Below are 12,466 nucleotides of genomic sequence, written 5' to 3'. Positions count from 1 at the left end.
ATCCTTTCAATTTCCTTTTCTTGTCTGATTGCTCTGGCTAGAGTTTTAAGAATGACATTGAACAGGAGTAGTGAGAGTGGACATCCTTGTCTTGTTTTTCCTGATTTTAGAGGAAATGCTTTCAGTTTTTTGTTAAGTATGATGACAACCTTGGGTTTATTGTACACAGTCTTTACAATGTTAAGTTTCTTCTATTCCCTAGTTTCTCTACTGTTTTTTTAACATGAACAGGTGCTGGATTTTGTCAAATGTTTTTTTCTGCATCTATTGAGATGATCATATGATTCTTGTCCTTAAATCTAATTATGTGTTGAATTATATTTATTGATTTGAATAAACTTAACCAACCTTGCATCCTGGGATGAAAACCAACTGTACTATCTTAGTGTGTGTGTGAATGCAGTTTGCTAATATTTTATTAAGGAGGACTAGCTGAAAACTTACACAACCTAGACTTAGATAGCCTGGCTTGGCTATGTATCTAGAGGGGCATCAAAGAACACATTGGGGACTTTCTAGGAGCTCTCCTTAAATCAAGATTTCTTATACACATCAGGTTTATACTATGAGGACAGGGCATACAACCCTATGTGTTGAAGAACAAATCCTGGAAAACTCCATCTGAAATGTCTTAGGTCCTTTTGCACTCATCTGCACTCTTTTTCTCTTGATTTACTATATTGTTACTGAAAACTTTTTATAAGCATTTTTTATTAAGTGTTATACATCATTTCAATAATCCTTTGAAATCTTTACAACTATTTTATTAAATAGTTATTATAAGTTTTAAACAATGATATCTGGACCATAATGTGCACTCAATAAATGGTTATTATTAAACTACTGAACTACTTGTCTAATTATACAAGAAAAACACTCTGTTTTGTGTTCTTTTTAAAATTTTTTTTAGTTATCAACAGATCTTTATTTTATTTATTTATATTTGGTACTGAGAATTGAACCCAGGGCCTCACACGTGCTAGTCAAGCGCTCTACCGCTGAGCCACAACCCTAGTCCTCTGTTCAGTATTCTTAATTGTCCTAATAAAAAAACTATTCATGCTATTTAAATAAACATGTCATGCAATATAAATATAACCCTATGACTACCAGAAATTTACATAGTGCTTAGTAAATACAGAAGTGGAAAAGATGATGAAGTCACTAGTATAGTAATTAGAAAGTAGTAGTAGTGAAGATATTTCTAAAAACAGGTGGGGAAAACATGAAAAAAAAAAACCTAATTGAAATGATCTAGTGTTCAGGTAATGACTCAGGGATGCCTTTTGTAAAGTGACAATTTGGATCAAACAAAGAACATATAACATTCTGCTAGAATGTACATTACTAAAGGAACAAGAGGTTTTAATTAGGAGATTCATAAAAAATAATTTGCTAAAGTAAAATTTCAGGAAAACATAATCACTGAACAAAGACTTGGCCACAGATATTTAATCTTTGTAGGTGTTAAATAAAATGCAGAAACCCAAATGGATTCATGCTGTAGTGCACCTCTTTGCTATAAATTCATATCTGAAACTACTATTATCACAATTTAATATGAACAATGAAAAGGTTAGAAATTATGCATATTTTAAGAAATTGGGATAATCAAAAATTTTGCTTGAAGCAATGAAATTCATACATGTGCCTTATTAAATCACTCTCAATAGCATGCCAAAATATATAGAATCCTATTTATGTCAGTCAATATACTAGAAATACCTGAATTCTTAAGTATTATAAATATAAGAAGTTCCTCTCTAGAATTCTGAAAACTTTTAATTAAACTTCTTTGATCCTCTGTTCTCTCAGTTCACCTCATATGTAATTTTTACTACAGAGAGCATTTTCTGTTGCCATCATAGCTTATCTCTCCTAAAACTCACAAATCTGAGGTGGTAAATTGTCAGGTGTTTGATATTTGTGATCTTTTTTAACTTTTGCATTTTTTAAATATTTTCATTAGTGCATTATATTTACACAAAATAATGGGGTTTGTACATGCATGGAATATAATTTGCTTAATTTGAGTCACCAGTATGGTTTCTTACCCTTCCTTCATGCCTGTTCTCTTCCCCTTCCTCTACTCTACTGATCTTCCTTCTGTTGATTTGTTATTTTATTAATTGGCTTTATATATGTACATAGAGGTGTTATTCACTGAGATATGATCATGTATCTACATCACATGTTTTAGTCAATTTCATTCCCCAGTTCCTCCTCCTTCCCATCCATCCTTCCTCTTCTTCCATCCCTTTTATCTCCTCCACTGATCTTACATCTATTCATGGAATCCCCCCTGTGTTTTTCTTACTTTAGCATATGACAGAAAACATCATCCTTAAGTTTCAATGTCTGGTTTATTTCGCTTCACAAGATATTTTCCAGTTCCATCCATTTGCCAGCAAATAAAATAATTTCAAGCTTCATTATGGATGAATAAAGCTACATTTTCTTTTTTCATTTGTTTCTCGATGGGTACCTGTACAGGTTTTATAAATTGGCTATTTTGAGTTGTGCTGCTATGAACATTGATATGAATGTGTAGCTGTAGTATGCTTATTTTAGTACATTTGGATAAATACCAAGAAGTGAGACACCTGAGTCATATGGGGTTCCATTCCTACTCCTTAGAGGAATCTCCATACTGCTTCTCAAAGTAGTTGTACTAATTTGCAGTACCACCAACAATGTATAAATTTACTTTTTCCCAACATTCATACCAACAATTATTATTATTTGTATTTTTGATGCCTTTCATTTTAACAAGAGTGAGTTGAAATAACTATGACATCTTTATTTCTATTTCCCCAATTACTAGGAATTTCTTCTGGTAGAGTTTCTTGGCTCTTCTAAGTATAGGAAGATATCCTCAGGAAACAAACACATTCACTGCTTCCTTTCCTATCCTATTTGCATTCTTTAATTTCCTTCTCTTGTCTCAGCTAGAGTTTCAAGAATTACATTGAAGAAGAGTGATAGTCGACATGCATGTCTTGTTCCTCATTTTAGAGGAAATGCATTTGGTTTTTCGTCATTCAATATGATGTTGACTTTGAGCTTGTCATATAAGGCCCTTAAAATGTTGCAGTAAGTTCCTTCTAACACTAATTTCTCCAATGTTTTTAACATTTATGGGGCTGGATTGTATTAAAGACTTTTTCAGGGTATATGATCATGTGATTGTTTTCATTAATTCTATTGATGTGGTGAATTAAATTTACTGAGCTCTGTATATTAAAACAAACTTACATTCTTTTTTTTTTTTTTTTTTTTTTTTCTCCTTGGAAGATTTCTTTTATTTTTTTTTTTTTTTACCTCTTTTTTTTTTTATTGTTGGTCATTCAAAACATTACATAGTTCCTCATACATCATATTTCACAGTTTGATTCAAATGAGTTATGAACTCCCAATTTTATCCCGTATACAGATTGCTGTATCACATCAGTTACCCTTCCATTGATTGACATATTGCCTTTCTAGTGTCTGATGTATTCTGCTGTCTGTATTATTCTCTACTATCCCCCCTCCCCTCCCCTCCCCTCCCCTTTTCTCTCTCTACCCCTTCTACTGTAAATCACTTCTTCCATTTGAATTATCTTGTCTTACCCCTCCTTTCCTCTTATATGTCATTTTGTATAACCCTGAGGATCGCCTTCCATTTCCATGCGATTCCCCTTCTCGTTTCCTTTCCCTCCCACCTCTCAACCCTGTTAATGAAAATCTTCGTCTCAAGCTCTTCGTCCCTACCCTGTCCTTGTTTCCTCCCCTTATATCAGAGGAGTCATTTGGTATTTGTTTTTTAAAGATTGACTAGCTTCACTTAGCATAATCTGCTCTAATGCCATCCATTTCCCTCCAAATTCTATGATTTTATCATTTTTAAATGCAGAGTAATACTCCATTGTGTATAAATGCCACATTTTTTTAATCCATTCATCTATTGAAGGGCATCTAGGCTGATTCCACAATCTTGCTATCGTGAATTGTGCTGCTATGAACATCGATGTAGCAGTGTCCCTGTAGCATGCTCTTATTAGGTCTTTAGGGAATAGACCGAGAAGGGGAATAGCTGGATCAAATGGTAGTTCCATTCCCAGCTTTCCAAGAAATCTCCATACTGCTTTCCAAATTGGCTGCACCAATTTGCAGTCCCACCAGCAATGAACAAGAGTGCCCTTTTCCCCACATCCTCTCCAGCACTTATTGTTGTTTGACTTCCTAATGGCTGCCAATCTTACTGGAGTGAGATGGTATCTTAGGGTAGTTTTGATTTGCATTTCTCTGACTGCTAGCGATGGCGAGCATTTTTTCATGTACTTATTGATTGATTGTATGTCCTCTTCTGAGAAGTGTCTGTTCAGGTCCTTTGCCCATTTATTGATTGGGTTACTTGTTGTCTTATTGTCTAATTTTTTGAGTTCTTTGTATATTCTGGTTATTAGGGCTCTATCTGAAGTGTGTGGAGTAAAGATTTGTTCCCAGGATGTAGGCTCCCTGTTTATCTCTCTTATTGTTTCTTTTGCTGAGAAAAAACTTTTTAGTTTGAGTAAGTCCCATTTGTTGATTCTAGTTGTTAACTCTTGCGCTATGGGTGTCCTATTGAGGAATTTGGAGCCTGCTCCCACAGTATGTAGATCATAACCAACTTTTTCTTCTATCAGATGCCGTGTCTCTGATTTAATATCAAGCTCCTTGATCCATTTTGAGTTAACTTTTGTGCAAGGCGAGAGATAGGGATTCAGATTCATTTTGATGCAAATGGATTTCCAGTTTTCCCAGCACCATTTGTTGAAGATGCTATCCTTCCTCCATTGCATGCTTTTAGCCCCTTTATCAAATATAAGATAGTTGTAGTTTTGTGGATTGGTTACTGTGTCCTCTATTCTATACCATTGGTCCACCCGCCTGTTTTGGTACCAGTACCATGCTGTTTTCGTTACTATTGCTCTGTAGTATAGTTTGAAGTCTGGTATCGCTATACCGCCTGATTCACACTTCCTGCTTAGTATTGTTTTTGCTATTCTGGGTCTTTTATTATTCCATATGAATTTCATGATTCTTTTATCTATTTCTACAAGAAATGCAGCTGGGATTTTGATTGGCATTGCATTGAACTTATAGAGAACTTTTGGTAATATCGCCATTTTGATGATGTTGGATCTGCCTATCCATGAGCAGGGTATATTTTTCCATCTTCTAAGGTCTTCTTCTATGTCTTTCTTTAGGGTTTTGTAATTTTCATTGTATAAATCTTTCACCTCTTTTGTTAGGTTGATTCCCAAGTATTTTATTTTTTGGGGGGATATTGTGAATGGAGTAGTTGTCCTCATTTCCGTTTCAGAGGATTTGTCGCTGATATACAGGAATGCCTTTGATTTATGCGTGTTGATTTTATATCCTGCCACTTTGCTGAATTCATTTATTAGCTCTAATAGCTTCTCTGTAGACCCTTTTGGGTCTGCTAGGTATAGAATCATATCATCTGCAAATAGTGATAATTTAAGTTCTTCTTTTCCAATTTTTATCCCTTTAATTTCTTTCGTCTGTCTAATTGCTCTTGCCAGTGTTTCGAGGACTATGTTGAACAGAAGTGGTGAGAGAGGGCATCCCTGTCTTGTACCAGATCTTAGAGGGAATGCCTTCAATTTTTCTCCATTCAGAATGATGCTGGCCTGTGGCTTATCATATATTGCTTTTACAATGTTGAGGTATGATCCTGTTATCCCTAATTTTTCTAGAGTTTTGAACATAAAGGGATGCTGTACTTTGTCGAATGCTTTTTCTGCGTCTATCGAGACTATCATATGGTTCTTATTTTTTAGTCTATTGATGTAGTGGATAACATTTATTGATTTCCGTATATTGAACCAGCCTTGCATCCCATGGATGAATCCTACTTGATCATGGTGTATAATTTTTTTGATATGTATTTGAATCCGGTTCGCCAGAATTTTATTGAGAATTTTTGCGTCAAGGTTCATTAGAGATATTGGTCTGTAGTTTTCTTTCTTTGAAGTGTCTTTGTCTGGTTTCGGAATCAGGGTGATGTTGGCCTCGTAGAATGAATTTGGAAGTTCTCCCTCTTTTTCTATTTCCTGAAATAGCTTGAGAAGTATTGGTGTTAGTTCCTCTTTAAAGGTTTTGTAAAACTCTGCTGTATACCCATCCGGTCCTGGGCTTTTCTTAGTTGGTAGTCTTTTGATGGTTTCTTCTATTTCTTCTATTGTTATTGGTCTGTTTAGGTTGTCTATATCCTCCTGGTTCAATCTGGGCAGATCGTAAGACTTAAGGAATTTATCTATGCCTTCACTATCTTCTATTTTATTGGAGTATAAGGCTTCAAAATAGTCTCTGATTATCTTCTGTATTTCTGAAGTGTCTGTTGTGATATTGCCTTTTTCATCCCGTATGCTAGTAATCTGGGTTCTCTCTCTTCTTCTCTTCGTTAGCATGGCTAAGGGTCTGTCAATTTTATTTATTTTTTCAAAGAACCAGCTTTTAGTTTTGTCAATTTTTTCAATTGTTTCTTTTGTTTCAATTTCATTAATTTCAGCTCTGATTTTGATTATTTCTTGCCTTCTACTTCTTTTGCTGTTGTTTTGCTCCTCTTTTTCTAGGATTTTGAGATGAAGTATGAGATCATTTATTTGTTGGTTTTTTCTTTTTTTGAGGAATGAACTCCAAGCAATGAATTTTCCTCTTAGGACTGCTTTCAATGTGTCCCATAGATTCCGATATGTTGTGTCCGTGTTTTCATTTAACTCTAGGAATTTTTTAATTTCCTCCTTGATGTCTTCAATAACCCATATGTCACTCAGCAACCTGTTGTTCATTCTCCAAGTGATGCTTGATTTTTCCTTTCTTCTTTTATCATTGATTTTCAGTTTCATTCCATTATGATCAGATAAGATGCATGGTATTATCTCTACCCCTTTATATTGTCTAAGAGTTGCCCTGTGACATAATATATGGTCTATTTTTGAGAAGGTTCCATGTGCTGCTGAAAAAAAAGTGTAACTACTTGATGTTGGGTGGTAAAGTCTATATATGTCAATTAAGTCTAGGTTATTAATTGTGTTGTTGAGTTCTATAGTTTCCTTGTTTAACTTTTGTTTGGAAGATCTGTCCAGTGGTGAGAGAGGTGTGTTGAAGTCTCCCATGATGATTGTATGGTGGTCTATCAGACTCTTGAACTTGAGAAGAGTTTGCTGGATGAACACCGCTGCACCATTATTTGGGGCATATATATTTATGATTGTTATGTCTTGTTGGTTTATGGTTCCCTTGAGCAGTATGAAGTGTCCTTCTTTATCCCTTTTGATTAGCTTTGGCTTGAAATCTATTTTATTAGATATGAGTATGGACACGCCTGCTTGTTTCCGCTGTCCATATGAGTGGTATGATTTTTCCCAACCTTTCACCTTCAGTCTATGGATATCTTTTTCTATCAGATGCGTCTCCTGTAGACAGCATATTGTTGGGTCTTGTTTTGTGATCCATTCTACTAGCCTGTGTCTCTTAATTGGTGAGTTTAAGCCATTGACATTTAGGGTTATTATTGAGATATGGTTTGTACTTCTATCCATATTTGTTTGTTAATGTTACTAAACCTGATTTGTTATCCTCTTTGACTACTTTCCCCCCTTTACTGTCCTACCTCCCATTGTTGGTTTTCAATGTTATTTTCCATTTCCTCTTCCTGCAATGTTTTGCCAAGGATTTTTTGAAGAGATGGTTTTCTAGCTGCGAATTCTTTTAACTTTTGTTTATCATGGAAGGTTTTAATTTCATCTTCTAACCTGAAGCTTAATTTTGCCGGATACACGATTCTTGGTTGGAACCCATTTTCTTTCAGTGTTTGAAATATGTTATTCCAGGATCTTCTAGCTTTCAGAGTCTGTGTTGAGAGATCAGCTGTTATCCTGATTGGTTTACCCCTAAATGTAATCTGCTTCCTTTCCCTTGTAGCTTTTAAAATTCTTTCCTTATTCTGTATGTTGGACATCTTCACTATAATGTGTCTAGGTGTGGATCTCTTATGGTTTTGTACATTCGGCGTCCTGTAGGCTTCTAGGATTTGGGATTCTGTCTCATTCTTCAAGTCTGGGAAGTTTTCTCGTATTATTTCATTGAATAGGCTGTGTATTCCTCTGGTTTGGAGCTCTGTGCCTTCCTGTATCCCAATGACTCTTAAATTTGGTCTTTTGATATTGTCCCATATTTCTTGGATGTTCTGTTCATGGTTTCTTAGCAGACTTGCTGAGCTGTCTATGTTCTTTTCCAGTTGAAATACTTTGTCTTCATTGTCTGATGTTCTCTCTTCTAAGTGATCTACTCTGCTGGTAGTATTCTCAATTGAGTTTTTAAGTTGGTTTATTTTTTCCTGCAATTCTAGTATTTCTATTTGTTTGTTTTTTATTTCCTCTATCTCCCTGTGAAATTGATCTTTTACTTCCTGGATTTGTTTGTCAATGTGATCTTTCATTATCTGATTTTGCTGTCTCATGTCTTCCTTGAGACTCCAGATCATCTGAAGCATGTATATCCTGATCTCTCTATCTGACATTCCATCTGTTGCACCTATTACCTCTTCTAAAGTTGAGTTGACCTGCATTGCCTGTGGTCCTTTCTTTCCTTGTCTTTTCATACTGCTGGCGTTTCTTTCTGCTTGGTGAAACTGTTGTGTTTTGAAATTTTCCCTCTATTTATTTATATTGCTCTTGTATAGTTGAATAATCACCCTTGCAGGGCATGTAGTGGCTGTGATCCTCCTCCAATTGGTGTGATCCGTCTACCACGCTGGGAGGCCCTAGGTCTGCTCTGCTGGTCGGTCAAAGGTCCGCCTACCCAGCAGGTACGAGGGGCACCTCTATCACTCCGCAGGTTGCTGGGCCTAACCTCCCGATGGGTCAAAGGTTCCCCTAGCTTGCAGGGGGCTGCTCCCGGAGCGAGAGCTAGGCCTCCCGGGGGAGCCCGGATGGTGGAGGCCGACTGCCGGTTCAGGCGGGGTGGGCCAAGCCGCACTGGGTGCCGGCGGCTTGCAAACGCGGCTGGTATCAGCAGGACTTAACTCCTGCACCCGCTGCGGGGGCACCTTTATCGCCGAGTAGCTGCGGTCGCGTGGTTGGGACCCGGGCGGGTGGGGCCGCTTCTCCCAGGGCGAGAGCTGGGCCTCCCGGGGGAGCCCGTATGGCGGAGGACTGCCGGTTCAGGCGGGGCGGGCCAAGCCGCTCCGGGATCCCGCGGGTTGCAAAGGTGGCTGGCGTCTGCAGGACTTAACTTCTGCACCCGCCGCCGGTTCGGGCGGGGCGGGCCAAGCCGCTCAGGGTTCCCGCGAGTTGCAAAGGTGGCTGGCGTCTGCAGGACTTAACTTCTGCACCCACCACGAGGGCACCTTTATTGCCGAGTAGCTGTGGCTGCCTGGTTAGGAACCGGGCGGGTGGGGCCGCTTTTCCCTGGGCGACAGCTAGGCCTCCGGGGGAGCCCGTATGGTGGAGGACTGCCGGTTCGGGCGGGGCGGGCCAAGCCGCTCAGGGATCCCGCGGGTTGCAAAGGCGGTTGGCGTCTGCAGGACTTAACTTCTGCACCCGCCGCCGCTTGGGCAGGGCGGGCCAAGCCGCTCAGGGTTCCCGCGGGTTGCAAAGGCGGCTGGCGTCTGCAGGATTTAACTTCTGCACCCGCCACGTGGGCACCTTTATTGCCGAGTAGCTGTGGCTGCCTGGTTAGGAACCGGGCGGGTGGGGCCGCTTTTCCCAGGGCGAGAGTTAGGCCTCCTGGGGGAGCCTGTATGGCGGAGGACTGCCGGTTCGGGCGGGGCGGGCCAAGCCGCCCAGGGATCCCGCGGGTTGCAAAGGTGGCTGGCGTCTGCAGGACTTAACTTCTGCACCCACCACGAGGGCACCTTTATCTCCAAGTAGCTGAGGCCACCTGGTTAGAAACCGGGCGGGTGGGGCCGCTTCTCCCGGGGCGAGAGCTAGGCCTCCCGGGGGAGCCCGTATGGCGGAGGACTGCCGGTTCGGGCGGGGCGGGCCAAGCCGCCCAGGGATCCCGCGGGTTGCAAAGGCGGTTGGCGTCCGCAGGACTTAACTTCTGCACCCGCCGGTTCGGGCGGGGCGGGCTAAGCCGCTCAGGGTTCCCGCGGGTTGCAAAGGCGGCTGGCGTCTACAGGACTTAACTTCTGCACTCGCCACGTGGGCACCTTTATTGCCGAGTAGCTGTGGCTGCCTGGTTAGGAACCTGGCGGGTGGGGCCGCTTCTCCCAGGGCGAGAGCTAGGCCTCCCGGGGGAGCCCGTATGGCGGAGGACTGCCGGTTCGGGCGGGGCGGGCCAAGCCACTCAGGGTTCCCGGGGGTTGCAAAGGTGGCTGGCGTCTACAGGACTTAACTTCTGCACCCGCCACGTGGGCACCTTTATCGCTGAGTAGCTGTGGCTGCCAGGTTAGGAAGCGGGCGGGTGGGGCCGCTTCTCCCAGGGCGAGAGCTAGGCCTCCAGGGGGAGCCGCCTGCCGGAGCGGCTGATGGTTGGGGGACTAGACCTCTGTGCCCGCGTGGCCTTCCAAGATCCACTTCTCTGGGGCAACCTGTCACTTCGAGTAAACCTACCAGTTCACGGCAGCTCTCCTCTTAAGGAAGTTATGGTAGAAGTTCCTCCGTAGCTAGGCTGCAGCTGTTTCGATGAGTCTTTCATATCCCGTTAAAGTGGAGACGTTGGAGACGCTGCTTCCTCGCCGGCCGCCATGTTGGATTCCCCGGAAGATTTCCCAAACTTACATTCTTGAGATGAAACTCACTTGATCATGGTGCAGTATCTTCTTAAAGTGTTCTTGAAGGTAGTTTGCTGACATTTTTAAAGGATTTTTGTATCTAATTTTATCAGGTATATTTATGTATGCTGTTCCTTCCTTGATGGGTCTTTGGTATAATATTCATATCAAAGTGATAATGAGTTCACAGAATGAATTTGGGGTCGTCCCACTTTTTAAAAAATTTTTATTTATTTTAATTAGGTATGTATGACAGCAGAATGCATTTTGATTCATTGTACATGATTGCAGCAAAACTTTTCATTTCTCTGGTTGTACATGATACAGCATCACACTGTATGTGCAGTCATATATGTACCTAAGGTAATGATGTCCATCTCATTCTACCATCTTTCCAGCCCCCATTCCTCCTCCCCCTTTGCCCAGTCACAGTTCCTCCATTTTTCCTATGCTACCCACCGCCCCCTTATGGATCAGCATCCACTTATCAGAGAGAACATTCAGCCTTTGGTTTTTTGAAATTGGCTTACTTCACTTAGCATGATATTCTCCAGCTCCATTGATTTACCTGCAAATGCCATAATTTTGTTCTCTTTTAATGCTGAGTTATATTCCATTGTGTATTTACACCAGTTTCTTTATCCATTCATCTACTGAAGAGCATCTATGTTGCTTCTACAGTTTAGCTATTGTGAATTGAGCTACTATAAACATTGATGTGGCTGTGTTACTATAGTATGCTGATTTTAAGTCCTTTGTTATAGATGGAGGAGTGGAATAGCTGGGTCAAATGGTAGTTCCATTCCAAGTTTTCTAAGAAATCTCCATACTGCTTTCCAGATTGGCTGCACCAATTTGCAGACCCATCAGCAATGTATGAGTGTGCCCTCCCCCCCACAACCTTGCTAACGCTTATTGTTTTTTGTATTCTTGATAGCTGCCATTCTGACTGGAGTGAGATGAAATCTTAGAGTACTTTTGATTTGCATTTCTCTATTACACTGATGTTGAACATTTTTTCATATTCTTGTTGATCGATTATATATCTTCTTCTGAAAGTGTCTATTCAGAAACTTAGCCCATTTATTGATTGGGTTGTTTATTTTTTTGGTGTTAAGTTTTTTGAGTTCTTTATATATCCTGGAAATTAGTGCTCTGACGTGCATGTGGCAAAAAATTTGTTTCCAAAATGCAAGCTCTCTGTTCACTTCATTGATTGTTTCTTTTGCAGAGAAGAAGCTTTTTAGTTTGAATCCATCCCATTTATTAATTCTTGATTTTATTTCTTGTGCTTTAGGAATCTTGTTAAGGAAGTTGGGTTCTATGATGAATACTTGGGCCTACTTTTTCCTCTATTAGGTGCAGGGTCTCTGGTCTAATTTGTGGGTCTTTGATACACTGGAGTGGAGTTTTGTGCATGGTGAGAGATAGGGGTTGAGTTTCATTTTACTGCATATGGATTTCCAGATTTCCTAGCATAATTTTTTGAAGAGACTATCCTTTCTCTAATGTATGTTTTTGGCATCTTTGTCTAGTGTGAGATAACTGTATTTATGTGGGTTTGTCTCTGCATCCTCTATTCTGTACCATTGGTCTACATGTCTATTTTGGTGCCAATATCATACTGTTTTTGTTACTATAGCTTTGTAGTATAGTTTAAGGTCTGGTATTGTGATGCTTCCTGCTTAACTCTTCTTG

General features: G+C 40.3%; 1 protein-coding gene across 1 annotated transcript in view; it reads right to left on the bottom strand.

Moving 5' to 3' along the window:
* Positions 1–12,466, bottom strand: part of Tanc2 (tetratricopeptide repeat, ankyrin repeat and coiled-coil containing 2) — a 412,218-nt gene that overhangs the window by 194,109 nt on the left and 205,643 nt on the right. The window lies entirely within an intron of this gene.

Source organism: Urocitellus parryii, chromosome 7 (genome assembly GCF_045843805.1).
Source record: "Urocitellus parryii isolate mUroPar1 chromosome 7, mUroPar1.hap1, whole genome shotgun sequence".
NCBI lineage: Eukaryota > Metazoa > Chordata > Mammalia > Rodentia > Sciuridae > Urocitellus > Urocitellus parryii.
This window is presented reverse-complemented; position numbering and strand designations above follow the sequence as displayed.